Here is a 17,670-nt window from a genome sequence, read left to right as displayed (position 1 = left end):
ATCGAAAATCAAAATATTACTCAAAGTATTTCAAAGTTCATTTTAAATCCTTACTCAAGTGTAAAATTAAGTTTTAATCTTAAAATAATTTCAAAACGATTTTACAAAATATTTCGAACTAATTCAAAGCAAAAAATTCCAGATTGCTAAGAGGGAACCGATTCCTTCCCAAGGGGGTACCGATTCCCCTGAATGGTTTTGCTTTGAGAAAAACAGAATGCTCGGAGGGAACTGATTCCCCCCAGGGGCTATCGATTCCCCCCACTGTTCAACGGTCGAAATATTTGAATTTTACACTTAGGAAATCGATTCCCCATGAGGGGGTACCGATTCCCCCCACGCTCCAAGCAGAAATATTAATTTGTTTCACACTTAAATGGCTCCAATAACTTCATTAATTATCCCCAACGTTCAGAAGTGATCCGACGTGTATTTAAGCAAGCTTAGAAGCCATTGATCAACAACAAGAAACAACAAGCAACTAGAATCAAGAGAGAATCAAAGAGAAAGCATCAAACCTCAAGTTTGAGCATTTCAAGCCTATTTTGCATTCAATATTCATTTTGCTTTCAAGAACACTTATTGTGCTCAATTGTATTATTCTTGAGTGTTCTTTTCTTTGTTCTAGAATTGTGCAAACAACCTACCTTGTGAGGATTTCCTTGTAAGTTTACAAATTTGTATTGTCCTCTTTGGGAGAGAGTGTTCTCAAGAATTTGGGATATAATTTTTGAGGGTTTGTAAGGTTACTCTTTGTCCTCAAAAGAAAGACAAATTAGTGAATTTGTGGAAAATCCTTAGTATGGATATCTAAGGTAGTGGACGTAGACTTTGGTTGAGAAAGTTGAACCACTATAAATCGCTGTGCAATTACTTTCAATTTTCTACAAAACCTTCCACCAAAATTTTAATTGCCAATTCACCCCCCTCTTGGCCATATTTGTCGATCGATTAACTCAACAATAAGATCTTACCACTAGGCGAATTAGGCCCAAGAGCCCATCCAAGGGTCGCCATAGATCCATAAGGAATTACCAGTATGATCAGTGTTGAACTTATATAAGTAATTACCAGTTTGACCGAAGTTGAACCTACAGAGACTTCATAATAGATCCAGAGTACCCCCGAAGAGAATAATTTTCAAACAGTAAAAAAAGGTAGCAATGAAATCATAGTTCAACAAATATTAATTCAGTAAAAACAATGACTAGAGAACATGAATCATACAATCATGCTTAAAACTTTAGTAAACCAGAAATAAGGCTTGAAACAGATAAATCATGCGAAATTAAATTAGACCAGCTAGCCATATTGCAAATCATGTAAAATAGTCATGTACACATGATATTTCAAACAGGTATTTAAAACAAATGTTTATATATAGCACACAAGAAACACACCTCGCAACAAGAATCAGCTTCAGTACACTCTTCTGTTGTACACACACCTAGGTTATATTAGAACATGGTTATACTCGGAGTAATTGTAAAGAACTAGATTTTTTCGGTAGTGAAAGAATTAAAATTCTTTTATTCAAAGGAAAATTACATCTTACACAAGAGGGTACATAGGCTTTTTATACACATTAATTAGAGACCTAGATAAAATAGGAGTAATCTTTTCTACAAATTATGAAGTAGTTTTAGAGAAAAATTAGGATGAAGATTTAACTTAAACACTACTTACACTCCCCCTCAAGCTGGGGAGTAAATATTGTGAAGACCCAGCTTGGATGTAATTTCATCAAAGGAAATCCTTGGAAGTGCCTTGGTCAATACATCACCTAGTTGATTTTGTGAAGAGACGTAGTTTAGTTTCACAGTTCTGCCATTTACTTTTTCTGCAATAAAGTTTTTGTCAATCTCTATATGTTTTGTTATGTTGTGGTGCACTATATTCTTTACAATGCTTATAGCAGATTTACTGTCACTTTGAAGTTCAAAATAGTTGTTGTCGCACATCTCTAGTTCGGTTAAGAGTCTTTTAACCAAATTTCTTCACACATCCCGAGTGCTATCACCCTATATTCTGCTTCTGCACTGCTCCTGTAGACTACTGGTTATTTCTTTCTCCTCTATGTTACTAGGTTTTCCCATACAAATGAGAAATATCATGTGGTTGACCTTCTATCTGTTAATTCTCCAACCTATCTTGAATTTGAGAAGATTTTAACTTTTCATCTTTATGTTTTCTGAAAATCAACCCATATCCTAGTGTCATCTTTAGATATCTTAAGATTAGATTGACTACATCCAGATGTTCTTCTCTTGGATCATTCATTTATTGACTTACAATGCTAACAGGAAAAACAATGTCAGGTCTTGTTAGAGATAGATAAATGAGTTTACCCACTAACCTCTGATAATGTTCCTTGTTTACTAGGTTTCCATCTTTACTCAATTTTAAGTTTAACTTCCATAGGAGTTTTTGAGGGCTTATAATTAGTCATTCCAGTTTCATAACGTAAGTCTAGAATATACTTTCTTTGATTTATGACAATTCATTCTCATGATCTTGCTACCTCCATGCCTAGGAAATATCATAGAGTTCCCAAATCTTTGGTTTCAAATTCCTTTACTAGTAAAGTCTTCAACTTTTCGATTTCAACTAAGTCATCACTCGTGATGACATTATCATCAATGTAGACAATCAAGATTGACTTGTTCTTATCATGAGCAGTTTTTACAAATAGTGTGTTATCAGATTGACATTGTTTGTAGATGTCTTGTAAAATTACCTTCGTGAATCTATCAAACCAAGCTCAATGTGATTGTTTTAGACCATATAAGGATTTCAGTAATTTATATACCCAATTATTTTTAGAATCAATTCTTGGTGGAACTTGAATATAGACCTCTTCTTCCATATTACTACTGAGAAATGCATTTTTCATGTCTAGTTGGTGAAGTATCTAATCCTTATTTACCGCCAAGGATAATAGAACTCGAACATTGTTGAGTTTTGCAACTGGAGCAAAGGTCTCCTGATAGTCAACTCCATAAGTCTGAGTGAACCCTTTTACCACAAGTCTAGTCTTTAATCTCTCAATTTTTTCATCTACCTTGAATTTCACAGTAAATACCCATTTGTAGCCGAATGGTTTCTTGTCTTTAGGTAGATCAACAATGACCCTGGTTTTGTTGTTTTCTAGAGCTGAAATTTATTCTTCAACTTCCTTCTTCCACTCAGACTTTTTATTGCCTCCTATACGGTTTCTAGAATGTGAATATGATCAACCTGAGCTGTGAATGTCTTAAGACCATACATTAGTTTCCCATAAGTAACAAATTTACTGATAGGATAACTTGTACATCGTTTAACTCCCTTTCTTTGAGCAATTGGTAACTCACTACTATAAATTACCACATCTAACTTACTTTGGTCACCATCTCCTTCAGCTGCTGATGGATTTAAAGCTGATTCTGGCTCTTGACAATACATTGGTTGTGTTTTTGAAGGTAAGGCTTGTTTGGGTCATCTTTTGTAGATGAGAATATCGATAGATGGCCTGGGTGTTTTATTGGAGTCGATGGGATTAGTGGATTGGTTTTCATTATCAGATATGGTTGTATTAAGAGGTTGTGGAGTGGTAGTTTTTCAGTAGAAGATGGACTGATGGGTAACTCAGTAATAATCGGTAAAAATTGAAATTCAGATTCACTCTCCCCTTGGATTTCGATTTTTGAGAAGAACGACTTATGTTCTTGAAAAGTGACATCCATAGATGTGAAGAATCCTTTTATAGAAGGAGAGTAGCAAGGATAAACTTTCTGATACGATGAATAACCAACAAAGACACACTGAATTGCCTGATGATCAAGTTTAGATTTATGAGGATTGTGGTCGTGGAGAAATACAGTACAACTAAAGACACAGAGAGGAACAGAAAAGGTAAAAGGTTTGAAATGAGGGAATTTAGTACAAATGATATCTCGTGGACACTTAAAAGTAATAATTTTACTAGGAAAATGATTGATTATAACAGTATCTGTTAAGAGATCCTCACCCCAAAGGTATTTCGAAACATTAGAAAAAAAAGGATTGCTCGGGTTACCTCAAGAAGATGATGGTTTTTACGTTTGACAACCCTATTTTGTTATGGAGTGTCAACACAGGAATTGAGGTGGACTATTCCATTTTCTTGGAAGAAAGATCCCAACGACTAAGAGAGGTATTCCCCACCATTATTAGATTTCAAGATGCCAATGGAACTTTAGAATTGTGTTTCAACCATTTTGTGGAATCATTTAAAGATGATACAAGACTTAGATGTGTCCTTCATAAGAAAAGTCCAAGTGGTACAAGAGTGGTAATCATTTAATGTAATAAACCAAAGAATTCCATGTAAACTGATAACCCATGAAGGTCACCAAATGTCACTATGAATTAAGGAAAAAGGTTTAGGTGAGCGAGAGGGAGAATGAGGATAAGAGCTCCGAATGTGTTTTGCAAGAGAACAAATATCACAAGAAAATGATGCAGGTTTTTATTAAAAAATAATTTGGGAAACAATTTTGCAAGATAAGGAAAACTTGGGTGACCTAACCTAAAATGCTATAACATAATGTCGGTAGCCGCATCTGTATGAGAAATTGAAACAAATGAAGAGATAAATGGTGAGGGTGAGAAATTTGGAACGAGAGCACAATGAGTAACGTGAAGGATGTAGAGTCCACCACGATGCCTAACATTGCCAATCACCATCCCCGAGGTCAAATCCTGAAATTCACAATGATCATGAGTAAAATGAGAAGTACAACACAAATCAGTAGATAATTTGCTAATCGAAAGAAGATTGTAAGTCAAACTTGGAACAAATAGAACATTAGACAAAATAATGCGGCTATTAATGTGAACTGAGCCACTGCCCTTAACCGGTGATAGGGAGCCATCAGCAGTACGAACACTGCTTGAGATACCATTTTTGTGAAATGTTGAAAATAAACTGAAGTTACCCGTCATATGATCACTTGCTCTGGAATCGACAATCCAAGAGACACGTCTGGGTGAAGGGGATAAGGAGGCAAAAGAATAACTACCATCGCTAACAGTGCAAGTAGACTTGGGATCAGTAGTAAGAGGAATATGTAAATGACAAAACATCTATCGTAGACTGTCCAGCTGTTGACGAGAAAATGAATAACCTTCTAATATTGTTATAACAGAGTTACTGTGGGATGAACGCGAGGAGGATTTTAGTGGAGTCCAATTGGTCGGATGACCATGTAGTTTCCATCATTTATGACGAACATGACCAGGTTTCCAGCAGTAATCGCACTAGGGACGACCTTTCTTGACACGGGTGTGACCGGAGGAATGGATATTCAAGGTAAAACTTTCAACGGATGGTGGAAGCATCATGGAGCAGTGATTTTCTTCATGAAAGACTTTAGAGAACACCTCGCAAAGAGATAAAAGAGGCTTGATGCCCAGAATCCAGCCACAGACATCATCAAGAGAAACGAATAGCCCCGACAGAAATTGAAAATACGTCATTTTTCAAGTAGCCCTTTCTAGAGTTTGGCATCTGCACCAGTTTTCCAAGAGGGAGTTTCGAACATATCAATTTGCTGCCATAAATGAAATACATGAGTAAAGTATTCCATAACAGTAAGATCTCTCTATTTCAAGTCATTGATCCGACATTCAATGGTAAACATGGTGGACGAGTTTTTTTTTATTGGAGTATGTTTCCTAGGCAGCGTTCCTGATTTCTGAGGTAGTTATGTAAAGCATGAAGTTCACACTAATGTCAGGCAATATAGAACTGAGGAGCCACGACATGATTGTGGTGTTCTCGGTGAGCCAAGTGTCGTATTGGGGCTTAGAGGGATCGGGGACTAGAATATTATCATGGAGATATTATTTTTTTGGCGACTGGTGATGAACAGACGTAGGGATGGAGACCATGCAATGTAATTCTCACCATTAAAATGATGACAAGTAATGGACAAGGAAACTAAGTCGGAAGGAGACGGTTAGATAATGGAGTTTTCAGCCTCAGATGGAAGATTCAGTGAAGAAGGATACGCCATAACTATGTAGAAGATGAAATGAAGGTTGTGTAACGGGGAGACCGGGCTGGCCGAATAGTGATCAAATAACAAAACAGGAAGGGTTGCCACTATGATGAGGGTAGGCTAGTCCAGCGACGCAGAGAGAGCAATACAACAAGGAGAGCAGAAGTGCGATAAAAGCAGCAATTTGAGGAGACCGGTACTAAGAGAAGAACAATGTTGTAGTTGCGCAGCAAGGAGACGATTTTGCGACGAGCTATGCAGTAATAACAAGAGAATAACGATAATATAAGGACGGCGTTGCGAAAGGTGCGGTGATTCGATGGAGCAACACTGCGGTGGTGCAGTAAGGGGATGACGCTTGCGAAGGAAAATGATATTGTGTGGGATTTAGTGATGTGATGGGTACAACGGTGTGATCAGATATTCACAATTATGAAGACGATAATGTACCGAAAGAACACTACTGATCGGAGGAATGAAAAATGGCGGTTGCAGCAAGGCTGGATCGACGCCGGCGACTGATACCATGTAAAGAACTAGATTTTTCTGGTAATGAAAGAATTAAAATTCTTTTATTCAAAGGAAAATTGCATCTTACACAATAGGGTACAAAGGCTTTTTATAAAAATTAATTATAGACCTAGATAAAATATGAGTCATCTTTTATACAAATTAAGTAGTTTTATATATAAATTAGGATGAAGAGTTTAACATAAACACTACTTATAGTAATTTACTAAACTTAATATTTAGCAGGGTTACAGAACTATACGGGTAATCACAGGCTCACGCTAACGGATAGATCCGGAGGAATCGAGACGAGTAAACGAACGATCAAGAGATCCACAAATACCTTAAATATATGATAACATAAATTAGTCCTAACCATTCAATTAAATTAGATGCACTAAAATAATTACTTAAATTACATATGCAAGTTCGAGTTTAATGGTCAATTCAGAGCCTTTTGGGTTCAAATTTGGAAAAAAGGACTTTGGATTTGGACACAGGATGTCGAAAAGCATAAAAATATGACTTTTGGAAAATTTTGACTTTTGGTCAAAGTCAACGATCAACGGTCAAAGTCAAAGTCAATGGTCAACGTGTAGGTCAACAGGTCAGATTGGTTTGGGTTAACTCAGGTCGGTTCGGGTTGACTCAGTTTGATCCAAGTTGACTCAGACCGATTCGAGTTGACTTAGACCGATTCGAGTTGACTCAGACCAGTTCTATGATGTTTTAAGGCCATAAAAAAGCCCTACACGCATACGACAATGCTTAGTGGCATGTGGTGACGGTAACGGGGTCAGGGGCAGATGACAAGCATGTCGAGAGTACCAAATCAACAATACCAAGTTGTATCAACACTCAAAACTAGCTAAAACCATTAGAAAAAAGGAAAAAGGTCGAAACACTTACCCCTACAGTGGATGGATAAATCTGACGATGTTGATGTGATGCACGGGTTGGGTTTTGAGCGCACGAAAGAAAAAGATCCTACCCAACATGGTGCCTATCCTGACATGTTTTTATAACAGTTTTACCCAGACATGTTTTCTACACCCATGCTTTGTTCAACATATAAATCCTAACCTCATGCCATCTAGTTCGCCTACTTGTTCGAGAAAAAATGAATCTAACCGCATGATCTCTAGTTTGCATATATTTATTCGGAAATAAAAATTACACTACAAAAATTAAAGTGCTAAAAAAGGCCTTTCCTTGTGTATTCTTCTCATGGGATTCTTAAGATCTATGTAGGGCTCTATCTAGATTCTAGGTTCACTATATGCTGGGTTCGGTTCTAAAGTAAGAGGTTCCTGAATTATCCTTGTCGATACCCCCTTGGACTACTGAACCCTCAATCATGGCCCATAATAGACTTTCAGATTAAGTTCAATTCAAGGGGACACACCTCCTTATGTCCATAAGGAGGTGAAAACCATCACGAGGACCATAAGGTGTGAGCCTCAGGAGCAATTCACTATTTTATACGGAGGTGAAAACCAAACAAGGGAGTATTTCTCACTCCTGCTAAAAAAGAATGGAGCGGGGTTTTAGCTCATGTTATGCAAATGCAGTTGTGCAGTGTGTGAGGAAAAGTGAAAACAAATCAAACAAAATCAAACAGAAGCCTCGAAATCTTCAACATTTATTTACTCTGAAAACACCAATAAATAAGTCAGTACAACTATTTAGTGGTTAATCATATAATAAACACTTATTTAAACCAAACAAGGGATCAAAAACCAAATTAGAATGAATTCAGAATTCTCATTGCAAAGAAAATTTAATTAATTGATTATCGGCTTGACTCTCTAAAAAAGTCCCCAACAGAGTCGCCAAGTTGTTGAAACGATTTTTTCCAAAAAGGGAAAATTAGGGGGTCTCGTTTCAAAATAATTTTTGATGACCAAATAATGATAAAACGTGGTTCAAGGGGTCGCCGCCAATCTTTGACTATGGTGTGATTGGGCACCCAAAAACGTATTTTTCATTTCAAAAAACTTTCATTTTAATTAAAACAACAAATTTGCAGTATGCATTACCAAAATTTGAGTTCGGGAGTCGGTTATGTGTGGGGAAGGATTATCACCCCTCATAGTGCCCTAAATTGGTACCAAGTCGATTAATTAGTTGTCTTTGCAATGAAATTTACGAGTTTGAGCCTAATTTAATTTAAGATCCCCTACAAGTAATACTCTCTGAATTTTTGGACAAAAAATGATAATATTTAATTATTTCATGTCGAGAAGAATCGATCTCTCATACCATAAAGCAATCGATTCTTATTCCAATCGAAATAAAAAATATTAAAATTCCATTCTAAAGTTTATTATTTATTCAAAATAACAACACCCAAAATAATTTTAAGAGAGAAAATGATAATATCTAATTATTTCCAATCGATAATAAATGACCTTTCATGCCTTAAAACAGTAATTTATTACTCTAATCAAAACGAAGAGAAATCACTATTTCGTCTTAAAATTCAATATCGATTTGAGTGAAAATGATAATATCTAATGATTTCCAGTTGAGAATAAATGACCTCTTATACCTTAAAGCAATCATTTATTACTCCCACCAACATGAAAAGATAATACTATTCTCAATATCGATTCGAGTGTTATTATTTTGAAAACCCATTGGAAAACTCATGCAAAAATAAAGCAAATTAAAAGCATACATCAAGCAAATACAACTAATTATTTAATTTACCAATATTTAATGAGAATAAGAATGATAAATTATTTAAATACCTCGAGACGAGACCTTAGATTTGATCTAACAGTTTTTCTCGATGAATTTAATTAAAAGAACATGATATTTTTCCCAATCCCCAAATTTTAAAATGGTTTCGATTTAATTCATGTCACTAAATGGGATATACTTTCATTTTAAAATTATCGAAAGTAACTTTCTTATACATTAAGACAGTCACTTTACGATGATATTAAAATGAATGAATATTACCCTTAGTCAATTTATTTCGATTCGAGTCAATAGATGCTTATTAGGGTACCCTGCAAATTAATTAAAACTAAAACCTAAACTTATACAACCAATTGCACAAAAATTTATTTAATGATGCCAATATATACTTTATATATGAAAAAAACTTAAAACACATGCAATTCATATTATACAAGTATAGGACTAAATAATAAAAATGAGAACTTTAGTGTCACAACATCAAATCAAGTAAATATATAACCTATAATAACAAAAAATCATACATTACAAGCACCAACAATGTAACAAACCCATATATTTATGACAAAAATGAACATATTTAAAGTTCCAAGCTAGAAATTAAAATAAATAAAAGTTAGTAACTCAAGTGACCAAATTATAACACGCACGAAATATAGAGACAAAATCAGAAACTTTAATAACATGTTAAAAGTGATTAAAATTACACCTTCACAAATTTAAAGACCCATTCAAATAATTTACACAAATAGCATTAATTATACATGTGGTGACTAAAATATAAAGCCAACAAAATAATGAGATTAAACTATAAATGGGAAAACTCTTGTTTAGTGACTAAAATGAAGTTTCTAAAAACCTAGATGACCCCACGTAGTTTACCCATGCACGAAACAACTGCTTGCCCTGGAGCCCAAAACGATATCATTTCATAACCCCCTTAAATACCCCCTTATAGGCTTTGGGGAAACCCTAATCCCCAATTTATTTTCCAGCCGCTCAGCTTCTTTTTCTTCTCCAACTCTCTCCTTTTCCTCTCCTTTGGCCCAGAGCCCTAAAGGCTCTCTCCCAATGTCACCGACCACCTATCAACCATCACTCATAGTGACCATCGCACCTAAACCTGACCTAGGACCGAGCCAACCTCACATTCTTCCATAGACCATGAAACCCGAAGCCTAAAGACCAAGAAAATGTCCCCCCCTAAACTTCTAAACTGCCTTCGACCCATTGGTTTCCTAGCCCCAAAATGTCCCCACAGTGCCCAGACCGAGGCTTAAAATGAACATGCAAAGGCCTAAGGATTTAAAGAGGCCTCTAACTCCCCGACTAGCCTCACCGGCGACCTCCAACTCCGATAACAAACCACAACAAAAGGTAAACTCGAAAACCCCTTGCTCTATTTTACTTTGTTTTCAAACCAGCTACGCCTCACACAAAGCTACTGGAAATCAAAATGAAAAAAAGAAGAAAATACCTTAACAAATGTTGTGGCTTTTTTTTGAACGAAAGGAAAATAGAAATATGGAAAAAAAGTTTACTTGTATTTATTTCAAAAGAAAAAAATAGATCTCCTATTACATTTGTTTCTGTGGGTTTTCTAACCCGAATACAAAAAATTCCCCCTTGTGTTTTTTTTGTTCTTCTCTCTGGTTGATCTACCTTTGATTTTTCTCTTTTTTTCCTTTTACAAAAACCTCAATCCCTTTTTTTAGTGAAGATCGAGGCCTTTATCCCCAAACGAAGTTAACATGATTTCTCTCTTTGTCTTTACTTGTTGATCCAGTTACTTGCTGTAGAGAGTTGATGATGGTGGAGGTGATGGTGTGGTAGGGCTACTTATTGACGTGGAGTGTTGACAGTGGACAGCAGGAACAACGACAGAGGATATGTACGAGCGGCGATAGGTGATATGTGCGAGCGACGACATCAGTAGAGGATTTAGAAACCCTAATTAATTAGGGTTAGCATTGGGCCTAATTTTAGGCTTCGGTTACTGGGCCTGATTAGGTTGTTTGGTAGATGGTTTGGCTCTGTGGGCTCAGGTTAGATTGTAATTGGGGCAGTTTAAATTTCTGTGGCCTGATTGGGCCCGTTTGTAATAGCCTGCATAAATAATAATAAAATAATAAATAAATATAAGTAATATAATAATAATAATAATAATAAAACGGGACGAAAACTAGTGTCGACAAAAGTATGAAAGAAAGGTTTGATAAGTATTGGGGTAAATGTAATCTACTTATGGCTATAGGTTGTATGTTGGATCCTCGTTTGAAAATGAAAGGTATTGAACTTACTTTCTCGGATATGTTTCCTTTCGAAGTTATTCAAGATAATATTCATAAAGTTTAGGAAACTTTGTATGACCTTTATGATGAGTACGCTAGTTTGTATTATCCTCCCACAATGGATCAAATGGAGAAAATGGAATTGAAAGTACTTCATATCTTAGTAGAGGAAAAAACACTTCAACTTTATTTGATTGGAGTAAGAATTGATTGCTTCAAGGTATGAGAGATTGATTCTTATCGATATGAAATAATTAAATATTATCAAGTTTCAACCAAAAATTAAAAGATTATCATTTTTAGGGATCTTAAATTAAATTAGACTCAAACTTGTAAATTTCATTGCAAAGGCAACTAATTAATCGACTAGGTATAGATTTAAAGCGTTGTGGGGGTACTAATCCTTCCTCACACGTAACCGACTCCCAAACTCAAATTTTGGCAATGCAGGCCACAAGTTTGTTGTTTTAATTAAAATTAATATTTTATTAAAATGACAAATACATTTTGGGTGCCTAATTATACCCTAATGAAAATATAGTGGCGACTCTTCGAACTATATTTTATCATTAACCATTCATAAAAAATTATTTCAAAACAAGACCCTCCTTTTCGGAAAAAACCATTTTGACAGCTTGACAACTCCACTGGGGACCTTTTTTTAGAGAGTCAAGCCATTAGTCAACTAATTAGTTGTCTTTGCAAATGAAAATTACAATTTCACTCTAATTTGATTTTTGATCCATTGAGTGGTTTGAATAAATTTTTTACGTGTAATTTGATTAACCACTAAATAGTTGTACTGATTCGTTTGCTAATGTTTTTAGAGTAAATAAATATTCAAGTTTTTTTGAGACTTCTATTTGGTGTTGATTGTTTTGTTTTCGCTTTTCCTCACACACTGCACAATTGTATTTACATAACATGAGCTAAAACCCCGCTCCGTCCTATTTAAGTAGGAGTGAGAAGCTACTCCCTCGTGTGGTTTTCACCTCCGTATGGGATAGTGGATCGCTCCTGGGGCTCACGCATCATGGTTCTCATGATGGTTTTTACCTTTGTATGGATATAAAGAAGTGTGTCCCCTCGAACTCGACCTGAAAGTCTATGATGTGTCGGGATTGAGGGTTCGGTAACCCAAGGGGCACCGACAAGGACAATTCGAGGACCTCTTACTTTATAACTGAATCCAACATGTAGTAAACTTAGAACCCAGATAGAGCCTTACCGAGATCATAAGAATCTCCTGATGAGAGTACACAAGGAAAAACATGTTTGAGCATTTTAATTTTGTAGTTTAATTTTGATTCCCGAGTAAATGTATGCGAACTAGATATCATGCGGTTAGGTTTATTTTTTTTTGAATAAGCATGCGAACCAGATGACATGAGATTAGGATTTTCTATAAACAAAACACATGGGTAGAAATCATGTTCAGGTAGGATATACTAAAGCATGATTGGGTAGCCAGCATGCGGGATAGGTTTTTCTTATCAACAAATTATATTATGTCTGATTAATTCCTTTATAATTACTGACTAATTTTCTCTTATCCTTTTGTTTTATTTTGTTCTTATTTTGCATTGCACTATTTATCCCATTGGTGTTGATCTGTGATCGATGTCCATATAGAAGTCTAATAATATTGAACAAATGATTCAAAAAGAGGTACAAGACAAAGCAGACATTTTGAGATGGTCTGAGTAGTTCCAACTGACGAATGGAGACAATTTATAGCCTGGGTATATGTCAGATCTGATTGGGTAAACTCGTATCAATGTTCGTCAAAATAATCTTAGCGAGCTGAAAGAGATTTGGGGAAAGTGGGAAGCATTTGATAAACAATTGTTTTATCAACTTTATGGGGGTATCTCATATCTCTTTGATGTTTCGATTGATCGAAATCTGTTTAGAGCTTTGGCACAGTTCTGGAAACCTGCCTATAGTTGTTTCCCTTTTGGCTGAGTCGACATGACACATACCATAGAGGAATACCACCTATTGATTCGATGTCCAAGATTTCAAGTAGACAAGGTGTACACCAAGCCACCAAATACTCATTCCTTCAAGAAGAAGCTACTTCTGATGACTAACATGAGTGAAGAGTATGTCATAAGAGGCATCAAAAAGAAGAAAGATAAGGAGTGCATTACGTGGACCGCTCTGAGAGAAGTAATTGACCACCATCCCGACAAAAGAAATAAGATTAATCTATTTTCTCTGGGTGTTTATGGGCTAATCATATTCCCGAAGGTTCTGGGGCATGTTGTGGTTGACTTGTTTGAGAGACTAGACAGACATGTGGATCATGTTTCAACTATCTTGGTAGAAATCTTTTGTTCCCTAAACTCTTATAGAGGGGAAAGAGAAAAACGTTCCATAGGGTGCACACTGTTGTTTCTAATCTGGATCCTCAGTCACTTTAAACACGTCGATAATGAACCCGGTCGAGTCTTCTTAGAAGGATTTTCACCTTTGAAAGATTTCCTTTCACGAGAGTGGCCAGGGGGTTTTACTGAGGACAAGTGGATGGTTATTTTCAAAGGCATCCGAGATAGTGATATTTTATGGCGTGCTTTGTGGAACATCTCCTCAGATATACTGTATAGGTGCTGAGAAAGACATTAGGTTCCATTGCTAGACATATGGGGTTCTGTAGGATATGCTCCATTACTGGTTTCAAGGCAGTATGGATCAAGAAAGTTCATTCTGGTAACTTAGGATTTATCCAGGTCTGATTTTGTATACAAAGAAGAGTAGTACAAGAATAAAGTTAAAGGGGTTGCCGATGCATGGAAGCATACTCGCAGAGTAAATCTCTTTACCTTTAACTTAAGGATGTCATAAGAGTACGAGGAGTAGAGAAACAACAGAGTTAATGATAATATCCCAATGGTCAATCCTGAAAATACTTAGCCTATGGAAGAACTACTCAGAGTGTACAATATATGCTAAAACAAGCGAGGCTTAATTTTGAGGATGAGAGGAAACAATGGAAGGAGACATTATAGAGATTGGAGGATGAGTCATACCCGAGAAGTTTAGAGATTGATATCTAAAAATGTCAAGCTGACCGGATCGAAAAAGTAGAGAAGCATCTTAAATTGAACTCCAATAACCTCTATTTGTCTTACCAGCAAATGGTCAAAGCTTAGGTGGCCACTAGATCAAGTAAGTCTCCCGCTGAATGGAGACAGGAAGTGGCGAGTTTAAAAATAGAAGTCGGGGAAAGAAGTGAAGAGCTAAAGCAGAGTAGACATCATGAAAAGTTGCTTTTAAGAGAGAAGAATGCTCTAGAGGAATAACTGCAAGAGAGAAGCTCAATAACAATAACTGCCAGAGAGTCAGGCCCAGAATGAGAAATTTAAGGGTATAATCTTGAGTTTAGAGACAATTTTACGATGGTACCAAAGTCGAGAAAACAATTCAAGCCATACGGAAGTTAAAAACTTGAAGAAATGTGTGAATGAACTTGAAGCTTTAGTTCTGGATTTTCAGAGAAGGGCAAGTGAATTGTCGATAGTCCCCTATGAAGGTGTTATACAATTGCTCCATCATTGGGAACATGCTCAATGGAGAGTTAATCAAAGGGATGACCTCATCGCGAACTACTTGCAGCATGCTCAAGGAGTGGCTCAGTACTTGGTTGACTTATCGCATGAAACTGATACTGTAAGAGAAGGATTAGAGCCCAAGATTGAAGAGGCTCATATGATTTTATATTTACTGGGACACATAAAACAATTAGGATAAATAGCTCAGATTTATCTGTGATATGTTTAAGCCTTGTAATTGACCTTCGTTTCTAATATAAAAAGTTATCTAAGGAATCATTCCAGAATCAACACCTTGCATTACATTTACATTGCATCAACATTGCATTTACTTTTCGTATTGCATTTTATTTTTTAATAGTCATATTTTTCACTTTCATTAATAAAATACAAATATTAATAAAAAGGTTGTATGACAAAATACTAGACACTTCTAAGCATTCGTACCATACTCGAAAAAAGGCAATGGACGAAGGAATTGCCCATATTGAGAGGACTCAACTCGAAATCCAATAAAGTTTCAAGAAAGCTCAAGAGGAAACGCGAGAGAAAATGTTGAAGACACAAAATGATATGATGAAAAGGATAACAAGTATGTTGCAAGGAAAGAACACAAGTCGGGAAGATACTCTGGTTGTTGGTGCTGCTGTCGAGGAACCTATGTATCCCCCAGGCTTTAAACCACAGGCTGATCTTAGAAAGGATTCCACTGTTGGGTCATTTGAAGAACCCTTATATCCCCAGGCTTTACAACACCGCATGTTAGACCACAGTAGACAGCGACTGCTCAGCCAGAAAGAATACATATAAACTTACATGACATTTCTATAAACTCGTACCCTGTTGAAGATTTCTCATATTTGGATGAGGAGTATAAAAAAGAGTGGAATAATCAATTTAAGGAGGGTGAGAAGAAATGAAATATGAACTTCGAGCTATGAAAGAAGATGCTAGTATGTATGGGATCGATGCCAAGGAGCTAAGTTTGGTCCCTGATTTAGTGCTGCCACCCAAGTTCAAAATTTCTGATTTCGAAAAGTTTGATGGCACAAGATGTCATTCTGCACACATTACTATGTTCTGCAGGAAAATGATCGGCTTTGTGGGAGATGATCAACTGTTAATCCACTGTTTTCAAGAGAGATCTTCATTATATGATTGAGTTGTCATGGATCTTATCGTTTTGTTTACAAGATTTATATTACATCCTTGTTATCAGCCTTTTTTTAGAAATAATATCAAAATTATCCTCCCAACGTTTATTAAATTATTATTTTTTTCCTATTCTATTTTTTGAAACATTTTAACTCCTAACATTTCAATTTAGGGCACATCATATTAGGAAAGACTCAAATTATATCTCCCAATCACTCCATCATGGATGACTCCTGCTAAGCTATCAATTACTTTGTGATTGTTTATTTCATGCAAAATAAATTTTAGAAAATGTATTCCATACAATGAATTACATTTCTTGAAAAATAAAATTCTAAAAACCATTTTAGATTTTGGATGATGCATGTAAATCATTTTTCATTGGTTGGTAATTTTTTTAATTATTTATTATAAATATCAATTATAATAAATAATATAATTTTTCTAGAAAATTATTATTAATATTATTTTTAAATATTGAAATAATTTATTTGTCAATATTATTATTAAAATATTATTTCTAAAATTTATAAATAAAAATATTAAGAGTATTACATTTTATTAAAATAAAAATTTTATAAATTATACTAATTATTTATTAAAATAAGAATAATATTAAAAAATATTATATTATATTCTAAACATTATTAATAAATATATTTTTATATATTTAATAGTTTAATAATATTATTTTATAAAATTAATAAATAAAAATAATTTTATTAATAATTTGTTATATATTATTGAAATAAAATATAATATCACATAATATTATAATACTAAAAAATATAATATTATATTATTCAAATTATTACTAATATATTTTAGTAATTAATAATTTTATTAAAATGATACTAAAATAGTAAATTAATATTAAATATATAAACAATATTATTTTTGGCTATTTATGCTTTAAAAGGAAAATTTCGGAAAACAACTTACGAAAAATCAATTTGTAAGTCATTTTTCAGAAAATACAAAGAAAATTCTGTTGATCAAGAAAATGATGTGTCTTCCACCAATCGAACATTAAAAATTAAAAAAAAAAAACATTTTCCGAAAATCAATTATAAAAAACCAAACATACCCTTTATTTTGCGTAATCTCTAAATCTACCATTTTGGAGAAGATCGAAGCTGTATCACCATAAGTGTGTAACTTTGAAGTTCAATATACATAAATACCAAGTGTGAGTTTCAATTAAGATTTATTTTAATTTATATTTTATTATTATGTGAGTTAATAGCAAATTTAGAAATATTTTTTAGGATTAACACTATATATTAATAACATAAATTTTTTGTATGTAATGGATAAAAATAAAATTACAAAGTGGACACCATAAGTAAAATAAATAATCAACACGAAACAATTCAGATTTCAGTATCCACCCTGGATAATACCTACATCCGCCACTAATGCGAATCATATTTA

The sequence above is a fragment of the Hibiscus syriacus genome, unplaced genomic scaffold, assembly GCF_006381635.1.
Source record: "Hibiscus syriacus cultivar Baekdansim isolate YM2019G1 unplaced genomic scaffold, ASM638163v2 tig00111207_pilon, whole genome shotgun sequence".
NCBI classification, from domain to species: domain Eukaryota; kingdom Viridiplantae; phylum Streptophyta; class Magnoliopsida; order Malvales; family Malvaceae; genus Hibiscus; species Hibiscus syriacus.
This window is presented reverse-complemented; position numbering follows the sequence as displayed.